Source organism: Panthera pardus, unplaced genomic scaffold (assembly GCF_024362965.1).
Source record: "Panthera pardus isolate Hobbes unplaced genomic scaffold, ASM2436296v1 HiC_scaffold_16, whole genome shotgun sequence".
Taxonomy (NCBI): domain Eukaryota; kingdom Metazoa; phylum Chordata; class Mammalia; order Carnivora; family Felidae; genus Panthera; species Panthera pardus.
Genome location: NW_026526721.1, coordinates 139164792 through 139192027, shown reverse-complemented (window position 1 = coordinate 139192027; position 27236 = coordinate 139164792). Strand labels below are relative to the sequence as shown.

At 40.1% G+C, this 27236-nt stretch overlaps 1 protein-coding gene and 1 pseudogene across 2 annotated transcripts in view; one reads left to right on the top strand and one right to left on the bottom strand.

The window, feature by feature from the left end:
• Positions 1 to 27236, bottom strand: part of UBE2E1 (ubiquitin conjugating enzyme E2 E1) — an 81498-nt gene that overhangs the window by 41959 nt on the left and 12303 nt on the right. The window lies entirely within an intron of this gene.
• LOC109251329 (cell division cycle-associated protein 3-like) lies at positions 20937 to 26756 on the top strand (annotated as a pseudogene).

The window sequence follows — 27236 nt, the reverse complement described above, 5'->3', positions numbered from 1 at the left end:
TTTTAAACGTTTTATTTTTGGGAGAGGGAAGGGGAGAGGGAGAGAATGAATGAGCAGGGGAGAGGCCGAGAGCGAGAGAGAGAGAGAGAGACTGAGAGAGAGAGAGAGAGAGAGAGAGAGGGAGAGGGAGAGAAAGAGAGAGAGAAAGAGGGAGACACAGAATCCAAAGCAGGCTCCAGGCTCTGAGCTGTCAGTAGACAGCCCAACTCAGGGCTTGAACTCATGAACTGGGAGATCATGACCTGAGCTGAATGAAGTCAGACGCTTAACTGACTGAGCCACCCAGGTGCCCCAGAAGGGGAAATTTCCAACAAAATCATAAAGATTTTCAATTCTCCAAATTACCAGAGTCTATCTTCTCTTTAAAGTATATAGTGGAGTGCCTGGGTGGCTCAGCTGGTTAAGCATCCAACTCCTGATGTCAGCTCAGGCACTGATATCACAGTCTGGTCCTGGGATCAAGTCCCACGTTGGAGCTTGCATAAGATCCTCTCTCTCTTTCCCTCTGCCCCTCCCCTGCTTGCTCACACTCTCTCTCTTTCATAAAAAAAGAAAAAAAAGGGGCACCTGGGTGGCTCAGTTGGTTAGGCAACTGACTTTGGCTCAGGTCATGATCTCATGGTTTGTGAGTTCGAGCCCCACATCAGGCTCTGCGCTGACAGTTCGGAGCCTGGAGCCTGCTTCAGATTCTGTCTCCCCGTATCCCCGCCTCCCTGTCTCTCTGCCCCTCCCCTGCTCATGCTCTGTGTCTCTCTGTCTCTCAATGATAAATAAATGTTAAAAAAATGTTAAAAAAAGAAAGAAAAAAAAGACAGTATACATCACATATTGCTTAATTCCCTTTATGCCCAAAGTCCTTCAAAAGACTAAGGTTGATAAAAATGGTGCTTATCAAACAATTTTCACTCAAATCATATTTAAGCTTTAAATTTCAAGGTAGGATCAGCCAATGCTAAAAATAAAAATACAGAGTAAGTTGGCCTTGGATGTAGTGGGCAACATTCCAAAATTTAGTCCCTCCTTTCTTGAGAAGAAAGCAATATACCAACAAATATTTTATAATTAACATTTTACTATCTGTCTGACACCAATATCTTGGGATGCTTAGAATTTTGAGAGCTTTCCTAGAACTGGTAGTAGGTTTGAAATACACTCTCTGGCTCAGCCCCCTAAATCTAAACAGAGCACCTGCTTTTAAATCCTGGCTCCCAAACTTTCTAGCTGTGTGATCATGGACAAATTAATTTACTTCTTTATGCTTCAACCTCCTCATATGTAAAACAGAAGGAGAAAATAATAGTGTAATTTTTTTTGAAGAATGCTTTTTACAGTAATAACAGTTATTAGGTATGGAGTACTTACAATGATGAGGGCATTGTTCCTCCAAGTTATTTTATTTATATATATATATGTATACACACACACACACACACACACACACACACACACACACACATATATTTTATAATGACGCTTTTTTTTTAAGCTTATGTACTTGAGACAGAGAGAGCATGCACACAAATAGAGGGGTGGATGGGGAGGGAGAGAATCCCAAGCAAACTCTGCACTGTAAGAGTTCGAATATGGGGTTCAAACCCACAAACTGTGAGATCATGACCTGAGCTGAAATCAAGAGCTGGAGGCTTAACCAACTGAGCCACTCAGGCTCCCCAAGGTAAGCATTCTTAACCCCGTTTTACAGATAAGAAAACTGAGGTAAAGATTTGTGGTCCTCTCAAATTTACTTATCTATTAAGGAGAGAGCGATGACTCTTAACTCCATCTGATTCCAGGACGTGTTATCATTTTTTTTTTATGTTTATTTATTGTTGAGAAAGAGACAGAGCATGAGATAGGGAAGGGGACCGACAGAGGATGTAAAGCAGGCTCTGCACTGACAGCAACGAGCCCAACGTGGGGCTCAAACTCACTAACCAGGAGATCATGACCTGAAGTCAGATGCTCAACTGAGTCACCCTAGGCGTCCCCAGGACCTGTCATCTTAATCCATACACTAAACAAGTAACAAACAAGTAACTCCCTCACAGATGTTTTTCTTTCCAAAACTGCCTTTCACTCTAGAATGTGAACTACTTAATTATAAAACTTTATCTTCTTCATTTTGAGTAATCTCAGCAATCTAGCGCAAAGACAACATAAAGCAGATCAATGAATAGATTCTGTGCATGATCTTGTTTGCCACATGTCACTTACTCTTGCATGGGCAGTAATCAGAAGACTGGTGTTCTATCCCCAACCATACCAGTCTTCAGCTGTGCCATTTTACGAAAGTCACATCACCTCCCTAGATCTGAGTGTTCTCATCTATAAAATGAAGAAGTGAAGTAAATCTAAGTTCCCTTTCAGCTCTCTAAAATTTCCAAGAAAAGCCAATATTGCTCTTTTGGAGAAAGAACCAGAGAACTGCCTTTGACCAGAACAGAAGCACTTTGTAGTTTTCAGAGTAACATGTAGAGCCCCTTTATTTGTTTAAAATCTCTTGCTCTCCCAGACAAAGAGCTCCAATAAGGACTGGACATAGTCTGTCTTGTTTTTGGAGTTTGTTTTGTTTTTAACATTTATTCATTTTTGAGAGAGAGAGAGGGAGGGAGGGAGAACACGTGCACGCAGGTGGGGGTGAGGCAGAGAGGGAGACAGAATCCACAACAGGCTCCAGGCTCGACGTGGGGGCTGGACCCATGAACCGTGAGATCATGACCTGAGCCGAAGTCGGAAGCTTGACCGACTGAGCCATCCAGGCGCCCCTAGTCTGTCTTGTTTACACATATCCCCCAGTACAGTTCCTGACATGTGAAAGGTATCTGATGTTAAACAAGTGAATGCATTATAGTTGAAAACTTGTAAGCAATAAGTGAAATGAGAACCTATTTTTTTATGTAGTACTGTAAATCAGCTGTTGCCTAAATTCCATGAATGAATTGCTAATTTTATTACCTGAATATTCATTTTGGATATTCCTATTTACTTTAGTTATAAAAATTGTGCTTGAAACACTTGTGAATTCACAAGACTTTGAAATGCTTTAGTTCTTGACTGTTTCCACGTATTTCACCTATATCCTAAATAGCTCTTATTCCAGAAGGCCCATGTAACGTAAAAAGTAACCTCAGCATCTGTAGTAAAAGCTCAAAAGTTTTTTCTGAGATATCTATCTGGTATTTCCTACACAACTAAATCATAAAAGCAGCAGCTGAAAAGAGGTATTAGAAATAGCTTAAAACTCAGAAGAAACAGATGCTGAACCCTTCCCTCCCTTTCTTCCTAATGCCGTTAAGTATAAAGCCATTACATGTTGAAATGAACCTTTTATTTTGAGGATTTCTGAAGATTATGCACAGAACACACTGAAATTTAATGCAGTCGCAATTCACCAAAGTTCTTCAAAGCTATACTTATTTTGACCCTGAGATTTTCCTTCTAAAAATCTGGAAAATTAAAGTTTCCAAAATTGAATGACTGTTTTGTCTTCTTTAATAATTTATGATGATGTCATAAAAAAACAGCAATTGACCAGAAGTATACAATATGCAAAATACGCATTACTTCCCTGGCTTCTGCATTTTAATTTAATGCAGATGCCTGAGATTCCCCTGAAGATGATTCAATGGGGTGGCATCTGTTATTTTTTTTTAAACTATATATAATTGAAACAGCAATCAAGGTCTAGAACCACTGCACTAAACATAAAACACGCGTTGCAAGACTGCTGTAAGTGATTATTTCAACTAAATAACTCAATATGCAAAACCTTAAAAAGGCTAAAACACTGTACAACTAGTCCAGTCTTCTGTTCTTTTTCTGAATTTTAAATATGACCAGTTGGTGCAGTGATTCCTCACTCTGATTTGTATATACATTACAGGGAATACCCCAAGTCTTAAAATTCAATATAAAGTCCTTTTAATTTTAAAAAGAAATTCCATTAACTTAAGAGAAGAGAAAAGGGACCGTGCATTACTTTTTTAAAGACTTTAAGAGACTGGGCAGCAATCAAAGATGACTTTATAAGGAAATGTAAAACCAATAACTGTATCTAACCATTATTACCTGCTCCCAAACTGAGTTTATCATATTTAAAGAAATTTTCCCCTAAGTGGAAGCTCCCATTATATTAATTTAAAAAACATTTACAGAGTAAACTTGTAGGAAAACAAAGATCCAATTTCTAATCTCAAAGGGAACAGGACACTGTGGTAAACAAAGAAGAGCTATGGGGAGGGTAGGTGATGGGCATTGAGGAGGGCACCTGTTGGAATGAGCACTGGGCGTTGTGTGGAAACAAATTTGACAATAAATTTCATATTTAAAAAAAATAAAAATTAAAAAATTAGAAAATTAAAAAACAAAACAAAACAAAACAAAATAAAACAAAATAAAATAAAATAAAATAAAAAAGAAGAGCTATGGGAAGGAAGAATCTGATGAGGGTTATTATCCCTAATCAGATGAGGAAATACAGGGAGTGGTGAAGGGATCTGCCCAAGGTTGCAGCAGCAGCAGCGGCAGCCGCAGTAGCAGTAGGAGTCAGAATCAGAGTTAAGATCTGAATTCACATTTGTGATACTCAAAATCAAGCTTTTATTATAGCAAAGATAACTGCACAGCTACGTAATAATTAAGGTTGTGGGCCTCATGAAGAAGTTGTAAAGGCCTTACCCTAGGACATTTCAAAAAATGTCTGCATGTGGACCAAGAGTTAATTTGTTAAGTCATCTATCAAAAGTTGAAGTTTTTGGATATAAAACTTCTGGCATCTTAAACAACTTCTTTCTTCTTGTCATGCCTATAATTTTCTTTATACAGACAACAAAATCTGCTGAAAATACAATAAATTACTCTCCCTCCTGCTTTGCTAATGTTGTCATTGCTTTCCAACATGCTCTCTAATGCATTAAATTTAATCCTTTGTTAAGTACTGCTTCAGGATGGCTTTCAGACCTCATGTGGCTTTCTGAATCACTGTTTATTTGTATCTTCCAACCTAACTCTGTATTAATATTCTAAAAATGGGGGAAAACAATTTATTATCTAAAATAATAAACCAAATTAAATTCATTAATGTAGCTGCTTCCAAAGGTGTCTAGGAAACAAATCTTCCCCAGTGGGATAGTCTATTAAATTCTCACTTTCTTATATATGACTATTGAATGGTTCACATTCAAGGAAGGCACACACCATATACCACTCATTTTTCTAGGTTAGGAACAAGAAGCACAGAACTTATATTTTAAAAATACAAAATAGGGGCACCTGGGTGGCTCAGTCAGCTGAGTGTCCATCCAACTTTGGCTCAGGTCATGATCTCATGGTTCATGAGTTCAATGCCCCTACCCCGCTTGCTCTCTTCTCTCTCGCTCTCTCTCAAAATAAATAAACTTTAAAAAAAAAAAAAAAAGAAAAAAACTTAAAAAAAAAACCCTCCATTTTATACTCTGCTGAGAGAGATAAAGGAGTTATACATAAAGGAAGTTCCGAAAGACAAACATAAGACATTGAGGAAAAAGGGGAGGAAAAAAAGCAAAACAACAAAAGGAGATGTCGTACTATATAGTTAAAATTAACTTTAATATTTTATATTTTCCCTTATAGGTTTCCACACCACAGGAAAAATACAGTCCCTTCTCCTTGCTAAAAAATGTAGGTTTTATTCCAACAGACTATTTGTATCTATGCTATTTCTTGGACAATGACCAGAAAACTGAATTCTACTTTTCTAAGTATTCCTTCTGGAGGAAAATTATTCATTTATTCCTTCATTTATTCGGTAAACATTTGAGCAGCTGCCATTTTCCAAGCACTGTGCTAGGTGGCTGGCATGGTGTATACCCTCAAGAGCTTAAAGTACTGAAGAAAATCAAACAGCCAGTAATTAAAAGCTAAGTGAATAGGTTTCTTCTATCAGAAACCAATATCTATTTTGTGAAAGTAACTATCAACACTAGTATCATTTGGACCCTTTTACTTTAGTTACCAAACTAGCTGGGGTTGGTCTAGAATCTATCAAGGTGTACTAACTTACTAACTGGCCCCATACCCAGAAATTTTAGAACTGGCTAAAAAAAAAAAAAAAGTTGGTTGTCCCTCTCTGGTAACTGCCTTTTCCTCCAGTCAGGCTGTGGGGCACAGCTAGCAGCAGTCTGCATTGTGAGAAAAATAATACATACTTGCAGACAGAAACAGGAGAGAGAAATCCCTGGCTTCTGCTGTTTCTGGTACCCAGAACATTTCAGTTCTGAGTGATCAGTCACATCCTTGGATACCCTTATAATGACCTCCTCTTCTTATTTAAATGAGTTAGAATTACAGTTCTGTTACTTGCAACATCGTCTTACTTAATAACAAAAGTGCTATCAGATATAAACTCCCTAACTCTCCCCAAAGCAGGGGGTTGAGAGCCGCAGGCCCTAGAAGAGCAAGACTGGCTGGGATCCTCTCTGAATTCTTCCATTTACTAGCTATATATATCACCTATGACCGGATTTCATCACCGTAAAATGGTGAGAGTACTACCCACTAATAGGAAGGGTTTAAATTTTACATCAGTTTCTACATTTAAAGCCCTTATAACAAAGCCTGACCCACAGGAACAGCCTAGAAGTTGGAGTCCGCTATTACTGCTTTTGTGGTTCCATGACCAACACCTCCGCGGGGGATCTAACGCTGGGACTTCGGTGCTCCAACTGTGAGCAGTCATCTGGCTCCACCCATTCCCGACTGCAGGACACAGGGAGAGAGAGCAACCATCACTCGCAGGCAGCGAGAGGTTCCGCATCTCGGTGAATGGAGAAGAGGTCACAAGTAAGGGCACGAGAAAAAGCAGCAGCTAACCCACTGCTCCAAGCACTGCGCTGGTCTCTCAGGAAGAGCTTCCGTACGTCCAAAACCCCAAAGCTGCCCCGCTCCAAGATTCACTCACAGCGCTCCTTACTCTGTTCTGCTTTTCTAAACCGAAATATTTTTGCATGTTTTTAGATTCAACGGATTTCAGGTTGTCAAGAAAAACTGCTGTTATAAACATTACAATTCTCCATTATTTGTGATTTAGATTTTTATGTTTAATGGGGATTGGACAAAGAAGGCCGACATTTGTGAATCCTAAATTTAACTTATTAACAAAAATTTTTTTCTTACTTTTTGGAGAGAGACAGTGAGACAGAGTGCGAGGGGGGGAGGAACAGGCAGAGAGGGAGACAGAGAATCCGAAGTGGGATCCAGGCTCTGAGCTGTCAGCACAGAGCCCGACGTGGCGCTTGAACTCACAAACCACGAGATCGTGACCCGAGCCAAAGTCGGACACTTAACCCACTGAACCACCCAGGCACCCAATCCTAAACCTATTTATATGATAATGACCAATGGTCCTATCAAGGAGATAGTAGAAGACTTCATATAAAAGATTTAGAATAGATTTGAACATCATCCTGAAAGGCTTATTACTGAATGAGGACCAAGCATGGCCCAGAGACCCAGCACTTAAGATCAAGCATTTAAGAAATAGAGGGCTCTACCTTGTACACTGTGGGTGGGAATGCAAACTGGTACAGCCACCGTGGAAAACAGTATGGAGGTTTCTTAAAATATTAAAATTAAAGTATCATATGATCCAGGAATTCCACTTCTGGGTATTTATCCAAAGAAAATGAAAACACCAATCTGAAAAGACGTATGTTCACCGTAGCATTGTTTACAACAGCCAACACATGGAATATTTACGCAAAGAAAACGAAAACACTACCTCAAAAAAGATATCTGTACCACGTGTTCATTGCAGTGCTATTTGTAACACCCAAGACACAGAAACACTGTGTCCATCACAGGACGAACGGATAAAGAAAACGGGGTGTGTGTGTGTGTGTGTGTGTGTACAATGAAATATTATTCGGGGGGCCTAGATGGCTCAGTCAGTTAAGCGTCCCGCTTTGGATTTCAGCGCAGGTCTCACCGTTCATGGGATCAAGCCCCATGCTGAGCTCTGTGCTAACAGCACAGAGCCTGCTTTGAATTCTCTCTCTGTCCCTCTCTGGCAAGCTCTCTCTCAAATTAAATGTTTAAAAAAAAAAAGAAATATTATTCAACTATAATAAAGAATGAAATCTCGCCATGGGCAACAACAATTAGTGGACCTTAAGGGCATTATATACTGAGAGAACTAAGTCAGAGAAAGACAAATACCATTTGATCTTACTTACACGTGGAATTAAAAAAAACAAAATTGAACTCACGAGTGGTTGCCAGTGGCAGGGGGTGGGAAGTTAAAAGGTACAAACTTCAGTTATAAAATAAGTCAGCCCTGGTAATGTAATAGCACGGTGACTCAGTTAACAGTACCGTGTTATGTAACCAAAAGTTGCTAAAAAAGCAGATCTTAGAAGCTCCAATCACACACAAAAATATTTATAACCAAGTGGTGATGGATGCTACTAGATTTATGTGATCATTCCACAATGTAATACAAATATTGAATTATGCTATACACCTGAAACTAATGTTACATCAATTATATCTCATTATAAAAAAAAAAAAAATGTCTGGAGCTTCAAGAGAGCAATTTTTCTCACTTCAACAGCATCTCCACCACCTACCTTGGGACCAGGCATGGGGTAGAGAGGAATATTGATTGCTGTTTTCATTATTCAAGGAATGGCATTTCTTGTAGGTGCTAATTTAATGATTTTCTGTTCCATAAGAAATTATAGATATCATGTTGTATTCTGAGGTAATGGGCTAAGATGTTCTAAAACAAAAACCCTATAAATTCAGCTGTTTGGTAAAGATCTATGTTTATCTCCAGGAAGGCACGTGGCTCAGAACAGGGAGGACATCCAGAGATGCTCTGCCAAGGTGGTCCTCAATTCTCATCATATTGCCTCTACCTCTGTTCACACTGTCACAAATTCTCAGCAGTGGGAAAGGAAATTTCAGTATACAGAGCTTCCTTTTGAAGGACATGACCTGGAAGTTACATGCATCATTTCTCTTCACATCTTTTTAACTCAAACTTAGTCATGTAACAACATCCACTGCACAAGAGGACTGGGATATGTGCCCATCTCTATGGGTTCTGTTCTTAAAGGGGTTGAAGACAGTGACACCAAGAGACAATAATATATATAAACACACACACACACACATAAAAATAGATATTGTAAAAATAAGCATTTCTTAAAATATAGTCATTGTATCATTCAAAGTATATGCAAAGTATACTAACACACACACACAACTAAAATCAGTGTATGAAGATTCAGTAATTTATTAATTCCCTTACAGGTGGATGTTTCATTGTAATTTACGCTTTTTGAAAGTTCTCAGGCAATTCTTAAACACACTAACTTAACATCTTTCCATGAAATAGCAACTGAGATGAATTTAGGACAATTGAGAATAGGAAAGGGTAAAGAAAGATGCAAGAGCAATTAAAGGATCGGATGTAAGGTGATTTCGTTATATCTCATATCTTTGTAGATTGTAGAACAGCGTAAAAGCACTGTCAACATATGCTTGAGGTGCTGTCTGTCGAGCCCAGCGGTACCAGGTGTAATAGAAACCGTGAATAAAGTAGAGATGACGTCTCCTTGGAACAAAGAGTTTTTTTGATTCTGCTGACTTCCCAGTAGGGTAGTCAATGTAGGTATTTTTATGGCTACCAAACAGATAAACTAACAAATAGTAGGTGAGCAAGTTTTGAACGTAGCCCTCAAAGAGGTACCTGGAAAAAAAATTCTGTAATGAATTCTGTCATGGTGGGCAGATGGTAACTACCTACGGTGGTGATCATTTAACAGAGTTGACCCTTAAACATAAGGGTGAGGGATATCTACCTCCCCACTCCCACACACAACTGAAAATCCACATGTAAATTTTCACTTTCCCAAAACTTAACTACTAATAGACTACTGTTAACTGGAAGCCTTACTGATAACCTCAACAGTTGCTTAACACCTATTTTGTACATTTCCATGTATTATATACTGTAGTCTCACAAATAAAGTAATCTAGAGAAAAGAACATGTTATTAAGAATCTCATAAGGAAGGGGCGCCTGGGTGACTCAGTCAGTTAAGTGTCTGACTTCGGCTCAGGTCATCATCTCACTGTTCATGGGTTCAAGCCTTGTGTTAGACTGTGCTGACGGCTCAGAGCCTCGAGCCTGCTTCGGTCTCTGTCTCCCTCTCTCTGCCTGTCCCCCACTCATGCTCTCTCTCTCAAAAGTAAACATAAAAAAAAGAGTATCATAAGAACAAGAAAATATATTTACCAGTACAGTAAAACACACACACACACACACACACACACACACACACACACACACACACACACATTTGAGTGGACCCACAACATTTCAGACCTGTGTTTTTCAAGGGTCAACTACATGAACGCTGAATCACTATGTTGTACACCTGACTAATAGAATATACCAATTATACCTCAATTTAAAAAAAAAAAAAGAGGGGTGCCTGCACGGCTCAGTCAGTTGAGTGTCCAACTCTTGATTTTGGCTCAGATCACAATCTCACGGTTTGTGAGACCAAGCCCCAAGTCAGGCCCTGATCTGACAGCATGGATGGAGCCTGCTTGGGATTCATTTGCATTCTCATTCTCTCTCTCTCCACCCACCCCCCTTGCCCCCTCTCCCTCACATGCGCACGCACTCCCTCTCTCTCAAAATAAATAAACACTAAAAAAAAAGAATGGCACCTGGGTGGCTCAGTCAGTTGAGCATCTGACTTTGGCTCAGGTCATGATCTCCTGGTTCGCAAGTTTGAGCCCCTCATCAGGCTCTGTGCTGATAGCTCAGAGCCTGAAGCCTGCTTCAGACTTGGTGTCTCCCTCTCTCTCAAAAATAAACATTAAAAAAAAATAATAATTAAAAAAAAATTTAAAAAGAAGAAATAGAGGGTCCTCCAAAGGCCCAGGGAGTAGTTTTAAAAGAATTGTATAGGCATGATTTTTTTCCAAAGATATTTTCTTAGCAAATCATCTTTTAAATTATTCTGGAGCCAAAATTCCAGGTGTGTAGCAAGCTAAGTAATAAAAAGGAAACGAGAAAGAAGGAGAACATGTAGCACGTTAATATTCTAACAAACTCCAGGGCCTCTCTACAGACATTTTGAAACAATGGCCAACTGTGGGGGGCTGCTGTCTGAGGAACCCAGGACCAGCAGAGCCAACCAATCCACGCTAACGGTCTCAAACTCTCTGGAGGAGAGGTATCTCCTTTCCTTTTCTGTTTCTCTTTCAGATACTTCTTATCTGTACAAGGTACCAAATTAAGCCTGGGGGGAGAAACACACACACAACCCCATTTCTAACCTCAAGAAATATGTAAGCTCTCTCTAGACCCTTTTTCTCTCTTCAGTTCTTTTTCCTTTGCCTTCTCTCATTAGCTCAGTTCAGTTCTTCCAAAGGCCTCTAACCTTTCCCTTTTGCTCCCTCAATCTGTATAAACCCTCTCCCGTTTTACTTCTTTCCCACATTTCACCTCAAGGAAAAGAGGCAGGGGCTGCTACTCTCAACCCCTTTCTTGGGCTTGCCATAATTGCTGGAGGGTCCAACCCACCCCCAGGCAAATTCAGGAACCGCTCTTCCCCTCCCTCCAACCACTAGTAAACCCCAGTTATAAGTGGGCTTTTCTCTCTTCACATGAGTGCTGGGACAGGGACAGGACTGGAAGTCAGAGCAATCACATGACAAAAAGTTTAGATGAAAGAAAATAATAAAAATCATAAATTTATATCTTAGTCACTAATAAGCTTTAATGTACAGTGTCTTGTTCACTCTTTGTCATTCTATGTTGAGAGCATCTATGACACTTTTCTATCTCCACACATTCTAATTCAGTACTATGGCACGCAGATACATAAATGTTCAACTTCAAATTTCGGTCAAAAATTTTCAAGTCTTTTTTCCTGATGGTAGCTATTACTCTAATATTTTATTGCAAAAGTAACATGTCTATCTATAACACAGCAATTCCATTGCCTTTACTAGCAAATGTTTCAACTAACATAAGCAAATATCTAAATAAAGATCCCATTTTCTCATTTTGTAAAGCTGATCTAAATTTTAAATCACTAGGTATACATACTGTATTTTCTTAAAAATTAAACCTATATTTAAAATCTTAAGGATAAATATTATATTTAACATAAAAGAACAGAAATGGTTTTGGTTTTTTTTTTTTTACCAACAAGAAATTAAAACTGACTCTATGGTTTAGTCACTTCAACTTGACTATACCTTCTCAGTGACTGACGTTAACATCTAAAGAACTGCCCTGATAACATTTACACAACTACTGTACTAATCAAATACTGTAATTTGTTTCAGTAATCCTTCAAATTTTTTAGGTTATCTCCTGATGTTGGGTGCAAGAAATAGAACAATCACATTTTAAAGAACTTAATCTGTTGCAGTGACAGACACAAATGACTATAAATGAATAGGTAAATGTTATAAAGAAGTACATGTCATGAGACACAGATGAGACAGTGTGGAGTGAATCAGTTTTATCTGAGTCTTGAAGGATAATAAGGATAGAAACTGGGAGAGGGAATATTCCAAGGAGTAGATGGAATATAGTAAATAATGGGAGGTTAAACAATAAGATAGGAATACAGTAGACTAAAATCAGGTTGTTAAGAAGTTTATATCTCATAAAAGGCAATTTCAGACACTTCATTCTAAAGGCAACTGGAGGCCTGAAATTTTTTAAAGAGGAATACCATGATGATCAAACCTACGCCGGAGAACATGTAGAAGTAAATGGCCAGCCTGATGAAACAGCATCAGCAACTCAGTAGCTATGTTGTGAAATAAGCCTACCTTTTTAAAGAGTTTTTTTGTTTGTTTGTTTTTTGTAGAGAGTGTGCTCTCGAGCTGGGGAGAGGAGCAGAGGGAGGGAAAGGGAGAGGGAGAGAGAGGGAGGGAGGGAGAGAGAGAGGGAGGGAGAGAGGGGGAGAGGATGGGAGAGAGGGGGAGAGGATGGGAGAGGGGGAGAAAGAATGAATGAATATCTTAAACAGGCTGCATGCTCAGTGAGGAGCCTGACACAGGGCTCAATCCCACAATCCTGGGATTACGGACCTGAGCCAAAATCAAAAGTTGCCTGTTCAACCGACTGAGCCACCTAGGTGCCCCTTACTTTTTAAAATTTACATACATTTCTGCTGAATAAAATTTAACAAGCAATAAACAACTCGATGTAAGGCCTACAATTCACAGAGGTACTGTAAGAGGCAGTAGAGTATCATGGTTAGGCATAAAGGCTCTGAAGGCCAGGATCTAAGTACCAGCTTCACCACTCAAGAGCAGAGTGCCCTTAGGCAAGCTACTTAATTAACCATTTTAAGCTTCTCTTTTCCTTATCTGTAAAATGAGAACAATCATATTCACATAAGGTTAGCTGCTATCATTTTTATTAAAGTTTTATTCTATTTTTAGAATCTCTACAACACAGAATATGAAGCAAAAAGAAGCTAAGATTTGTACTGTAAGTCTAAAGAGTTGTCCAAAATATCACAAATCAGGCTTTCCATTATTCAGTATTTTGTATAAAGTGAATACCCAGAGTACTGAACATATTCATATCATTTTACAATATAATTACCAAAATTCATTTCAAAGTCTAATTCAAATTAAAGTTTTTTTGCATTTTAATTATTTTGTATTATTGGTGCTGTTTCCCTTTAAGTAAACTCCTAAATCATGTTTGCACTGAAATTTCGTCCCCTCAAGAATTCTGAGAATGACATGTGTAATTTTTTTCTATAATGGATAAGTGAAAAACAATTTTCCTAGGGGCCTCTCTCTTAGCTGTTTATTATTAGCTCAGGGGAAAAAATAATCACAAAAAAACGGGTCTTTCAGTAAGAAAAATTACCTTCATCATGAAATGATTGAATTTCTTATCAATGTAACCCCAAACCCCCTGTAATTGTTTATTAAGATACCCTGGAATTACATTTCATTTTATAAGTCATTTTATAGCATAAAAACTAATCAAAAGAGTTGCAGTAACAGAATTTGTTTTTTGTTTTGGTTTTTTTCTAACTGAAATTTCAAATACACATCTAAAAACGTTTATATCACTATCAATCTGTTTTATAGCCTTAACCTGTGTCTGGCCTACATGTCCTCTTTACTCCAAATATCTCGGCTACTGTAACTAAAAATTACGACAAAATTATTATTCCATAAAAGCATTTACCAAATCAAAGAAACTGGAAAGCATTCTCTCTATATGGTCATATCACAAAGATTTGGGACTTCCCAATGCATAGATAAAGCTTTTCAGTATCACAGATAACCATGTGGGGACTAGAAGAAATCTGGCAAGCTGCCTCCCAGACTACTGAGGGTTATTGCTTCCTCAAGCTCTCATTTGCTGTTCCTGCTTTTAAAGAGATACAAGGCCAAACTCTTGATGCTTCCACACTGGCCTACTGAGGCTATCTGCACGTCAAACGGACAATGAGGAAGCCAGGTGAAGAGATTACAAAGACGACTGACAAGCTGCTTTTGTTGGCTCTGAACGTAGGTGTGCATTACAGAGCATTCATACTTTCACCCATCCATTACGTAAAGACGCGCTAAGTACTGTTCTACTTCCCTTCACAGGTTTAGACACAAATTGGGGGTAGCAGGTCTCTAATTTTTATACAATTTCTAGATATAATAGATACAGATATCTAGACATAATGGGTATGAAGACATATCAATTATATCCAGACGTAAAAGAAACTTTACGTAAGAAAATGTCAGTAAATCCGTCCATTAAAAAAAGATATTTACGGGGCGCCTGGGTGGCTCAGTCGGTTAAGCGGCCGACTTCAGCTCAGGGGATGATCTCGCAGTCCTTGAGTTCGAGCCCCGCGTCGGGCTCTGTGCTGACAGCTCAGAGCTCGGAGCCTGTTTCAGATTCTGTGTCTCCCTCTCTCTGACCCTCCCCCGTTCATGCTCTGTCTCTCTCTGTCTCAAAAATAAATAAATGTTAAAAAAAAAAAGATATTTACAAAGAGTATCTCCAAAAGCTTTTTATAAGTTGGAAGTTTTATGTGAAATATTCAAGCACAGGCTAAGTGTGGTGGTATATCATTCCTTTACTTAAAACTCTCCAATGGCTTTCTACTGAAATTAGTATCATCTGACTCTTGCCTACCTCATCTCCTACCACTCTCATCCTTATGCACAACATCCAGCCATGCTGGCCTTCCCCCACGCAGCACCTATTTTCTGTCTTTCTGCCTAAAATGTTTTTCTCATGCCTACGTCCTGGTCATCATTCATGGCCACCTCCCTAAAACAGTGACCCAATCAGCTTAGTCGCTCACTATGCCATTACCCTGTTTTAATTCCTTAGTACTGAAATTACTTTTGTACATTTTTAAATCGTCCCTCCCTCCATATGAATGTAAGGCCCATTAGGAAAGGGACATTGTCTTTTTTACTGCTCTATCTCCAGGACCTGGCACAACCGGAAATGCTCAGTAAATGTTAGAATGAACTGAATACGGTGAGGAGCAGCTGGTTACAGCTATATCTTAAGTCAAAGGGCTCTACGATGGAACAGGCCAGGTCAGGCAGAGACCTAAGTATTGGCAGTCCGCTCAATGATGCGTACTACTCAGCCTGGCTCACAGTTAAACAGGCAGAGAACACAGATGGAGCAGGTAGGAGACTGCCCCGCCCACCCCGGCTGAGTCACAGATAACCCTGCCAGGCCTCAATACACTTGCAAAACTACTACGAAGACTTAGCTGGAACAAACAAAAATCTGTTGTTATTAATAAGTACAGACAATTCTCATGATGCAAATAATGTGTGTTCAGTAGGTTACATATTTTAAAAACTCATTCGAGGAACATAACTAGTGCCCTACTAGACTCCATATAAATACCTGTTACGGAATGAATCATACCTTCAAAGTTAGGCCAGTAACAATTCATAGATACAGTCTGGATGTACCCAATTGTATCTCTCCCTCAAAGAGTCAAGTGTCTACAAACTCTTGTTTTTTTTTTTACTCAAGTGAGTATGTCCAGAAGAAATTTCTGAGAAAACTTCACCCAAGTTGTTAATCCTTTTTTTCTAGAAGGGGCAGTAAGGGAAGGGGGCACACCTGGGTGTAAGAAAGCCAAAAATGCAAGAGTTAACTGACAAAGAGTTTATCCAGAAAGGAAAATGCAAATTAAGCCTGCAGTAATGTCATTAGGTATCCTGAGATTTGACTTACCCCCTTAAACAAGATAGCATCTTTTTTGTTTTTTAATTTTTAATGTTTATTTACTTTTGAGAGAGACAGAGACAGAGCATGGGGGGGAGGGGGGGGGCAGAGAGAGAGGGAGACACAGAATCACAGAATCTGAAACAGGCTCCAGGCTCTGAGCTGTCAGCACAGAGCCCGACGGGGGTCTCAAACTCACGGACCGTGAGATCACGACCTGAGCTGAAGTCGGACATCCAACCAACTAAGCCACCCAAGCGCCTCAAGATAGCATTTCTTTTTATGAATCTCCAGGTCAAAGACAATGTGTATATGTTATCCACACACACAAACCACACACTACAGGAGATAGAGGCTTGCCAGAGATCAGAGAAGCTTCAGAACTGAAGACAACTGTTTTGGAGGGGCTTACTGAAAAGGCTGGGGAGTCTAAGTCTTTGGAAAGCAGTGAGAGTTGGAGTGTAACAAACACCCATGTAGAAAGGTTTCAAGAACGGCTCTGGAAAAAGAAGAACATAGCAGTAATCTAGCAACAGAATGGAGAATGGATAAAAATTTGTTTATCAATACACACCACATAATAATTAGGACACAAGAGAAGAGTACAGAGAAGGGAGCAGCCAATCCATTTAGCTATAAAATTTCCATCACAAACATTAATTTGGACTCCAAGATCTTAATAGCTTCCCCCACCCCCCCCCAGTCACAGCGTTTTAACTTGCAGGTACTACAATATAGAATTTCCTCCCAATATACGTAAATGTGAAATTGCTGCAGTAAAAGTAGTAGTACAACCCCCTGCATCTACATAGAATCTAGCAGTATTGCCAGAGAAAATAGAAACCAATTTCCAATTTCAGTTCTAACAAGAATTGTGTCCTCAGCATATGGTTTATTTTAGGACTGGTCCATATCACTTGACAGTGTTTACTATGTAATAAACACTTCAGATGTGAAAACATCTCAGGATACTAAACTACAGAGAAGAAACATTTTCTGGGAAGGCTACCAGTCTAGCTGAAAAATGAATCTATGCATCCTGAGGACTCTCATAGAAACAATCGCTCAGAAAAAGGACCAAAGCCAAAGAAGTATCACATACTATTAAGTAATGTATGATATTGCTATCTTTACTGCTAGTCTCTGCTCACACATTACTATAATCACTTAACATACATTTGGTTTGAAATATTTACTTAGGTTAGAGGAAAGTTATCTTTCATGTTTAGAAGAATATCCTCCTGGGTGCTTGTTATAAAACAAATGTTTTCTTTTACAGTCTTTGATGTATACCAATTCAACATCTCTTTCTTTAGGATAAATGTGCTTCAGCAAAGTCTACTAAGAAATAAAATTTTATAAAGCCAATTCCAATAAGTTACCTTGAAAAGCTGAGACGTATTCCCATAGAGGAGGAAGGAGAAACTTACGTTTTTGGCGGAACAAACTTCCTACGTAGCCAAACACTTGTGGCTCCACAAGTTATCATCTGATTCCCTCTGGCAGTGCCTACTAACGTTTGTGTGATCCCAACTAACAATCTGAACTGTAAGAATGTCTTCCAATCCCGAAAACTTCTGAAGTCTACCCTCAATGCTCCCAGAACTCTGTATCCCTCTATAAGACAATCCGAGTCACTGACCTCACCAAGCAGCACAATCAGGCTGCCTTCATCTTGCCCGGCGACCTCCAGTACCAGGATTTGAGCCTGAAGCTTCATGTTATACAAATAAAAACCATTTCTCCAGGTCATCGATTTTAATTTAGAAATTTGTCAAAGTTATCTGAATAAGACACACCACAAATAATTTCTCCTCCAAATACTCATTTACTGTACAAGCACACTAGAAGAGAACCTCTAATGGTTAGAAAATGTGAAAAGTATCAATCATAACGCTAAGAACCCACTTTTAAACAAAGCTAACGTCAATGAGATATACTATGTTTTTAAGACTAAAAGTGTAGTAAAGTACTTGACTGGTAATTTTCGTGATGACATGAGTAAAAGGACACCACAACTAGACCACTTAGAATGTCTCCCGTTATCACTTCCCCCAAACCCCTCACACCCACATTTGAATGGGAATCTGGCATCTGAATTTTTACACACAAGCTACTTTGTACACATACTGTTCTAATGAGAAGTCCGAAGATAAACATTTCCATCATGACATTTTCTTATATGAAACTATTACTACCCACATTTAACAATGACTCTAGTTGTCCTACTGTTCCCTGGCTTCCTATGTGTACTTTACAAGTATGTGTCTTAGAAGACCACTCTCAGAAAAAGGGACAACTTTAATTATCATGTTACACAGGACCAAGACTACCTGGATAATATAAAACAAAATAATAAATAAAATGTGGTTGGTAAATGATTGGAATGAGGATGCTTATACGATGATGCTTTAAGAATTCCAGGTAACTTCAATGTAAAGCTTGAACAAAACAGCCAATCTTAAAAGGATGAAAAAATTGAGTATGATGAACAATTTACACTGTGTTAAAAGTATACACATGTACCCACTCATTCTCATGCATCCACAAGTATACAAAAGGTCGACACAAATCAAAGCATGTAAAAAAAATTTAAGGATGGCAGCAGCAATTTACTGATTTTCCAATTAATCCACTCCCTAGTATTTTCAAAGTAAGCCCTGCTAAAGATATTCATCAACATGTGATATACGGACCCAGCACTACTTACATATGATATCCATACTACAATGGAAGCCATAAAGATCACAAAGAACTTGAATCTACTAAAATAGGAAGTTAACTTTTTTCTAGTGGGCTGGGGAGAGGAACCTTCCCCGCCCCAAATCTCAAAAATCCTTTGAGAATACACCAAAAATGAGAAACACTCTCCCAAGGAAAACAATTACATGATGTTAAAAAAAGTTCTGCCCTAAAGTATAAAAATCTGATAATACTAATGTACCTCCCCTGAATAAACACCATGAAATCTTCTAACTGGAAAGAAAAACACAAACATCTTTTCCTTCTTGAAAATCATCCCCTCTTTCGTGTCACATCTCTTACATTAGATCTGTCTTGTAAAGGTCACCAAAAATTTGAAATTGTAAAATCCAGGTTACTTGCTCATCTTTCCTGACCTCACAGTGTTATTTCAGAGCTGATGACCACTCTACCTCAAAATGCTTTCCACTCACTACGCGCTCGATTTTCCTGCTCTCAGTCCCCTTTGCTCGCTTCTCCTTCAGGCCATACAACCTCTAAATGCTACAGGTTTAAGTCTGCATCCCGGGCCCTCTTCCCACTACACCTTTCTTCTCTAGGTGAGCTTGAGGCATTCGCCAGGTAAGAGCTTCTATATATTGAACGTCTCCCAAATGTACATGTAGCTCAAGCTCATGTAGCTCAAGCTCATGTGTCTATCTTGAGTTCAAAACATTCCTCTAAGTTCCAATTACTTATATCTAACTTTTTTAAATTTTTTTAATGTTTATTTATTTTTGACAGAGAGAGAGAGAGAGAAAGAGAGACAGAGACAGAGACAGAGCATGAGCAGGGGAGGGGCAGAGAGAGAGGGAGACACAGAATCCTAAGCAGGTTCCAGGCTCTGAGCTGCCAGCACAGAGCCCGATGTGGGGCTCGAACTCACAGACCACGGATCATGACCTGAACCGAAGTCAGTCGCTCAACCGACTGAGCCATCCAGGCGCCCCTCTTATATCTAACTTCTATTTGACACCTTCATTTGGATGCCTCATTAGTATCTACCTGAAACCTAACATACCCACAAAGAAGGACTCATTTTTTTCTTCCCCACCCCCAGAAGTGTTAGAGCACATTTTTTTTTTTTAAGTTTATTTACTTATTTTGAGAGAAAGAGACGGAGAGAAGTTGGGTGGGGAAGGGGCAGAGAGGGAGAGACAGAATCCCAAGCAGGCTCTGTGTTGTCAGAACAGAGCCCAACGTGGGGCTCGAACCCACAAACTGTGAGATCATGACCTGAGTGGAGATCAGGAGTCAGACATTTAACTGACCGAGCCACCCAGGCGCCCCAAAGACTCATTTTCTATGCTGTCCTCATCCCAAAACACATAGAGATCCTATTCCAGTTTTGTTCCTCTCAGTAAAATGAGGCCATCATCTAAGACCACAGAAACTTGGAGCCATTCTTGGTCCTTTCTCTCATCTCCCACATGCAATCCATCCATCAACAGGTCCAGGTGATCTAATCCCACCTTCACTGCCACCATCTTAATACTAACTGCCATCACCAGTTGCCTAGAATACACCAATACCCTCCTTTCTGGTCTCCTTTCTTCCACTTGTGCCTTCCTCCCCAGTGATCTTCCACACAGCAAGTAGGGTAGGAAAATCACTACTGAAATAATGTCACTTTCTTGCTTCACAACCTTGAATGGCTTCCCACTCTTCTTAGAATGAAAATCCAAACTCTCTATCTTGGTCTACATGATCCTGCATCACATGGTTCTCCCCACCTCAGGGCCTCCGTGTTTGTGTTTCAGTCTGGGATGTTCTTCCTGTACTTTTCACAAGGACGACTCCTTCCTTCTCATTTTTTAGGTCTTTGCCTAAATGTGTTTTTAAAACCTTCTCCAAATAACCTCCCTACCCCAATTATTCTCCATCAATGCACTGTTAATTTCTCTTACAAGCTGACTCAACTTGTAGTTATCTATCCTTCTACCGGTTACTGTCTGTACCGCCTACTAAAATTCAAGTTTCAGGGAAGTTTGAAACAGCATGGGCTGTTTCAGATGAGGCTCCAGCTGCTGGGCACCCAAAAGAGGAGGAGGGGCCCAGCATCCCCTCCTTGCCCCAGGCGGGGCTCTGCAAAGAGCACCCCAGTCACTCCAGCACGACCAAGCTTCTGGCCCTGGAGGCAGATTCCCATTTACCTAGTGTCAGCATCCTACACACTCCCATCCAGGCGGAGAGCTCTCCACAGCCAAACCTACCAACAGGGGAGCAGTTGGAAGGTTCTGATCAGATCCCTACTCTCCTATCCTCAGCCTGGCAGACACCTTGAAGACCAGCAGCAGAGAGACCCCAAGCCCAGTGGTGAAACAGCTGAGTGAAGTATTTGAGACTGAAGCCCCCACCAAATCTTCCCCCAGAGCCTGTTCTGCCCTTACAGGCAATTTCATCTTCTGAATTGGACATCCCTCTGGGTACCCAGTTTTCCCTTGAGAACTAGATGTCATCTGAGAGTCAGAGGGAGAGGAGGTGTTCTCCAAGGAGGAAGCAGGACAGCCCTCAGAAATCCCCATGGCCAGCCAGGGCTCAGACGAGCCCTTGAGAGACCCTGAGACTCCTCGACCATTAGTTTTTTTTTTTCTTTCTAATGTTTATTTACTTAGAGAGAGAGAGAGAGCACGTGCGCACTCACACATGCATGCGCATGCGCGAGCACAAGTCAGGGAGGGGCAGAGAGCAGGAGAAAGAATGCCAAGGAGGCTTCACAGGTCAGTAGGAAGCCCAAAAAAGGATTATATCTCATGAACTGCGAGATCATGACCTAAGCCAAAATCAAGAGATGGATATTCAACCAACTGAGCCACCCAGGTGCCCCGATCTTGAGGTTCTAAGTACCACAGATGGAAAGCGAATGGCAAGGTACTGACGAGATCTCCCTTCATCATCCTATTAGATGACAAGTCCTCCAGAACTCTGACACCACAACAGTGTAAGCGGTCTTCTCCCGAGTGAAAATGCCACAGAACTAAAGGAAGAGGCCATTCTGGAAGCTGGAGGCCACGTGTAGGAGTAGGAGCAGGACCAGGACAATTAGTACTTTCCAAACTTGGTGGAGAACTAGGCCATGCGTGGCCCCAGCACTAAGTTCACCAGAGGCCTAGTGATATTGTGTCCTCTCAACCCCTTCTTTCCCTGGGAGACTAGAAAGGCTCGTTGTCATGAATTTCCCCTAAACTACCAACTCGGGGACTGAGTGCTTTCTTGCTTTCGAGTCTCATGTATTTACATACGTATTGACATATTACAGAAAGTGATTTTAAAAATAAGTAAGTAGGGGTGCCTGGGTGTCTCAGTCAGTTGAGCCTCCGACTTCGGCTCAGGTTACGATCTCACAGTTCATGGGTTTGAGCTGCACATCAGGCTCTGTGCTGACAGCTCAGAGCCTGGAGCCTGCTTCACATTCTGGGTCTCCCTCTCTCTCTGCCCCTCCCCCACTCATTCTCTCCACCCTCCCCCCCTCAAAAAAAAAACACTAAATAAAAACAGTAATACTGGACTTCAAGCTGTAATCATCAAGACAATATGGTACTGGCACAAAAACACTCAGATCAATGGAATAGAATAGAGAACCCAGAAATAGACCCACAAATGTCTCCCCAACTAATCTTTGACAAAGCAGGAAAGAATATCCAATGGAATACAGTCTCTTCAGCAAGTGGTGCTGGGAAAACTGGACAGCGACATGCAGAAGAATGAACCTGGACCACTTTCTTACACCATACACAAAAATAAATTCAAAATGGATGAAGGACTTAAATATAAGACAGGAAGCCATCAAAATCCTCGAGGAGAAAGCAAGCAAAAACCTCTTTGATCTTGGCCGCAGCAACTTCTTACTCAACACGTCTCCTGAGGCAAGGGAAACAAAAGCAAACATGAACTATTGGGACCTCATCAAAATAAGAAGCTTCTGCACAGTGAAGGAAACAGTCAGCAAAACTAAAAGGCAACCGACAGAATGGGAGAAGATATTTGCAAACGACATATCAGATAAAGGGTTAGTATCCGAAATCTATAAAGAAGTTATCGAACTCAATACCCAAAAAACAAATACAGTGAAGAAATGGGCAAAAGACATGAATAGACACTTCTCCAAAGAAGACATCCAGATGGCCAACCGACACATGAAAAAATATTCAATATCACTCATCATCCAGGAAATACAAATCAAAACCACAATGAGATACCACCTCACACCTGTCAGAATGGCTAACATTAACAACTCAGGCAACATCCTCAGATGTTGGCGAGGATGCAGAGAAAGAGGATCTCTTTCGCACTGCTGGTGAGAACGCAAACTGGTACAGCCACTCTGGAAAAACAGTATGGAGGTTCCTCAAAAAATTAAAAATAGAACTACCCTACGACTCAGCAACTGCACTACTAGGTATTTATCCAAGGGATACAGGTGTGCTGTTTTGAAGGGGCACATGCACCCCAATGTTTATAGCAGCACTATCAACAATAGCCAAAGTATGGAAAGAGCCCAAATGTCCATCGATGGATGAATGGATAAAGAAGATGTGGTCTTCACATCTTCCACACACACATATCCCACACACACAATGGAATATTACTCAGCAATCAAAAAGAATGAAATGTTGCCATTTGCAACTATGTGGATGAAACTAGAGGGCATTATGCTAAGTGAAATTAGTCAGAGAAAGACAAATATCATATGACTTCACTCATATGAGGACTTGAAGACACAGGACAGATGAACACAAGGGACGGGAAGCAAAAATAATATAAAAACAGGGAGGGGGACAAAACCTAAGAAACTCATAAATATGGAGAACAAACAGAGGGTTACTGGAGGGGTTGTGGGGGGGGGGGGGGGCTAAATGGGTAAGGGGCATTAAGGAATCTACTCCAGAAATCATGGTTGCAGTATATGCTAACTTGGATGTAAATTAAAAAAAAAAATTTTTTAAGTATATAAGAAAAATAAATAAAAATAAAAATAAGTAAATAAAATAAAATAAAACTGAAATTCCACAAATCAGAGGCCAGGTCTGTTTTAGTCACCTACATAGCACAGAGGACTCTAATATTTTAAATGAATATGACTTGATTTACTCAGGCTGTTGTCACTCTTGTACAACACTGCTTCCTGATTATAATCTTGACTATTTTTTTTATTTGAGGGAGAGAGAGCGTAAGCAGGGGAGAGGAACAGAGGGAGAGATAAAGAAACTTAAGCAGGCTCCACACTCAGTGAGGAACTCAATGTAGGGTTCGATCCCACAACCCTGGGATCACGACCCGAGCCAAAATCCAGAGTCAGACACTCTACCAACTAAGCCACCCTGGCACCCCAATCCTGACCTTTTGACCTGTATCCTATCTAAAACTTCTAAGTAAAATCATTCTAAACTGCTCTGTTCCTATCTGAAAATGTGCTTCTATGTCTTTTCTTACAGAACTTATTAAGATCTATCCCACATCAATTTTCCATCAATTAAAATAGATACAAATACCCAGTGTCCTCCTGGTATTCCACATAATGATCATCATTTCAATACTGGTAAACCCTACTGAGCCTCCATCAATTATTAGTATTTAAAACTTAGGGGCGCCTGGGTGGCTCATTTGGTCCAGCTTCGACTCAGGTCATGATCTCTTTGGTTCGTGGATTCGAGCCTTGCATTGGGCTCCATGCTGACAGTAAGGAGCCTGCTTGGGATTTTCTCTCTCTGCCCCTCCCCCATTCATGCTTTCTCTCTCAAAAATAAATAAACTTAAAAAATAAAAAGGGCACCTGGGTGGCCCAGTCAGTTGAGCACCTGACTTCGGCTCAGGTCATGATCTCATTGTTCTGGAGTTCGAGCTCCACATCGGGCTCTGGGCTGACGGCTCAGAGACTAGAGCCTGCTTCGGATTCTGTGTCTCCTTCTCTCTCTGCGTCACCCTTGCTTGCTTGTGTGCTCTCTCTCTCTCTCTCTAAAACATGTTAAAAACTTTTAATAAAAAAAAAATAAAAAATAAAATTTAATGCTGACACAAGTCAGTACTAGAGATAAGTCAGATGTGACACCTGTAGCAAATGCAATGTTGAGTGCTATTTAAGAACTTCATAATACAGTCCCTTTATTGTGGCCTGGCATTTCCCTCTGTCCTATTCAGGTTCTTTAGAAAGCAGCAGGAAAAAAAAGAAGAAAGCAGACAGAATTGTTTCTGACTACTTTGTTAATTGACATATTAGTGAATAGTATGCTACCCCAAGTAACAAAACCCAGTGACAACTTTCAATTACGTTCTGCATACGAAAACTGTTGGCTTCCTAAGCCTTTGCTGACTGGGCTGAGCCACCACCTTGCCTTCCCCAGGTTTATCATCTATGCAGTGCAGCGCAGCACAGACTCTACAAAGTAATCCATAATCACTCGCATGTATGTTACAAGAAAAAAACCCACGAGCATACAGCAATTCCTGGATTACAATTTTCAAGCAAAGAGCTTTGATGAGCTTCTCAGCCCATAGAATAGGAAGTTTCCCAGAGGATTAGAGCCATATTCTGACACTAGTTACTGGGTCTTTTGTTTCACTTTACAGCATGGCTGCATTAAGAGAGGCTGAATAAGAATGGGCTTATTATGAAACCCTGTTTCACTCCACTGATGATGGGGAATGTGTCAGATGTCTCAGGCGGGTGCCAGCATCTCTAACGTAACTATCTGGAATAGCTTTAGGATTTGGGGGAACATCACTAGGAAGTCCAATTTACTTAGCACCCCTAAACCCACGCTTACTTGTTGGCAAACACTAATCTTATCAAGTCAAAACATGGTAATCGAAGGTACTGGTATTTTCTTTATACGTCTTCTCAATCTAGCCCACAGCACTGATCCTGTCTTTTGTAGAACACTGTGGTCCAGAGCTCCTCCGTGATTCCGAGAAGGTGAAAATTGCCAAAACTGCTCGGGTGCCAACTCAGAAAGACTGCCAGCAACAGACAGCTGTAAAATGTGACAGCAATTTCCACAGCTCTTTCCATTATTTTCTGAAGAGGGTAATGAAGATATTCCATTAAGCCTTCAGACTCAAATTAGGTTTTTGTGTCGGTGTTTTAATTTAACAAATATGTACTGTTTATCTACTCTTTCTTGGACAAGGTAGGGATGACAAAGACAGAATTCCTGCTCTCAAGGAACTTAAAGTCTATCCAGAAAGAACCAAAGAACACTGGGGACAGACGTTGCTTCTTTCTGTTCTATGCAAGTAGCTGGAGTGTTATTCAAGGACGGAAAAATGCTTCCAATCCTCTAGAAACTGTCACTCTATCATAAAGTTCCAGGCTTCCGACCTTTCTAAATATATGCTTTCCACTTATGATCTCAGTTCTATAGTCTATCACCTCCTCTACAATCATGTCTTAAAAACATTACAGTATCTCCCTCCTTGCCATTTTCATTTTTTTTCTTCTTCTTCTTCTCAGCCTAGAGAGCACACTCTTAACTCTACACTTTAAAGGCTAATGAAAAAATTTCCTTGACCTCCCCTAGAGCTTGCAGCTCACTACCTACATTGCTTCTTTGTTCTCCAGGTCCTTGTTATTTCCCCTCATCCTTCCTTTGTAGACATCCCACAGGGCACAATTCTCAATTCTCTTCCCCTTGGCCATCAGGCATACTTCAACCATCATCCAAACTTTCAAATCTAACGTGTACTCCCCCAAAGCCAGTTCCAGCCTCAGCATCCCCGCCAGCCCACCTCAGGTTCAAGGCATGTACCCTAAACACATGGATGTGTCATGATGCCTGCAGCACACTCCCAAAAGGTTCTGCAAAATAAATATTTAGACATTTTTAAAAGAGAGACAAAGCAAATGTGGTGAAATTTTAACAGCTGATTGCTTAGATGGGTGTTCCTGTATTATTCTTTCAGCTTTCCTATAAGCTTTGAAATTCTGTAAACTAAAAAAGTTGGGGGAAAAAACACATAAGATCAGAATCAAAGAGAAAAATCATGCTTCCTGCCTTTTAAGAAGTTTATAATCCATTTGTCTAATCTAATCTAATCTTAGACCAGGTAGATGTGAGAGTTCAATGACCAATTAATAATAAACTTAAATATATGATCAAATTGCAAATATTTACTGAGCCTACTAAGTGGCAGCAATACACTGAGCATTGTATTCGGTCAACGAGACAAATATTTAAACCTTGGAAGGAGGATCTATCTAATCCCTCTGCTTTCTCAAACTAGTTCATCTTCAGCCTTACTGATTTCTGTTA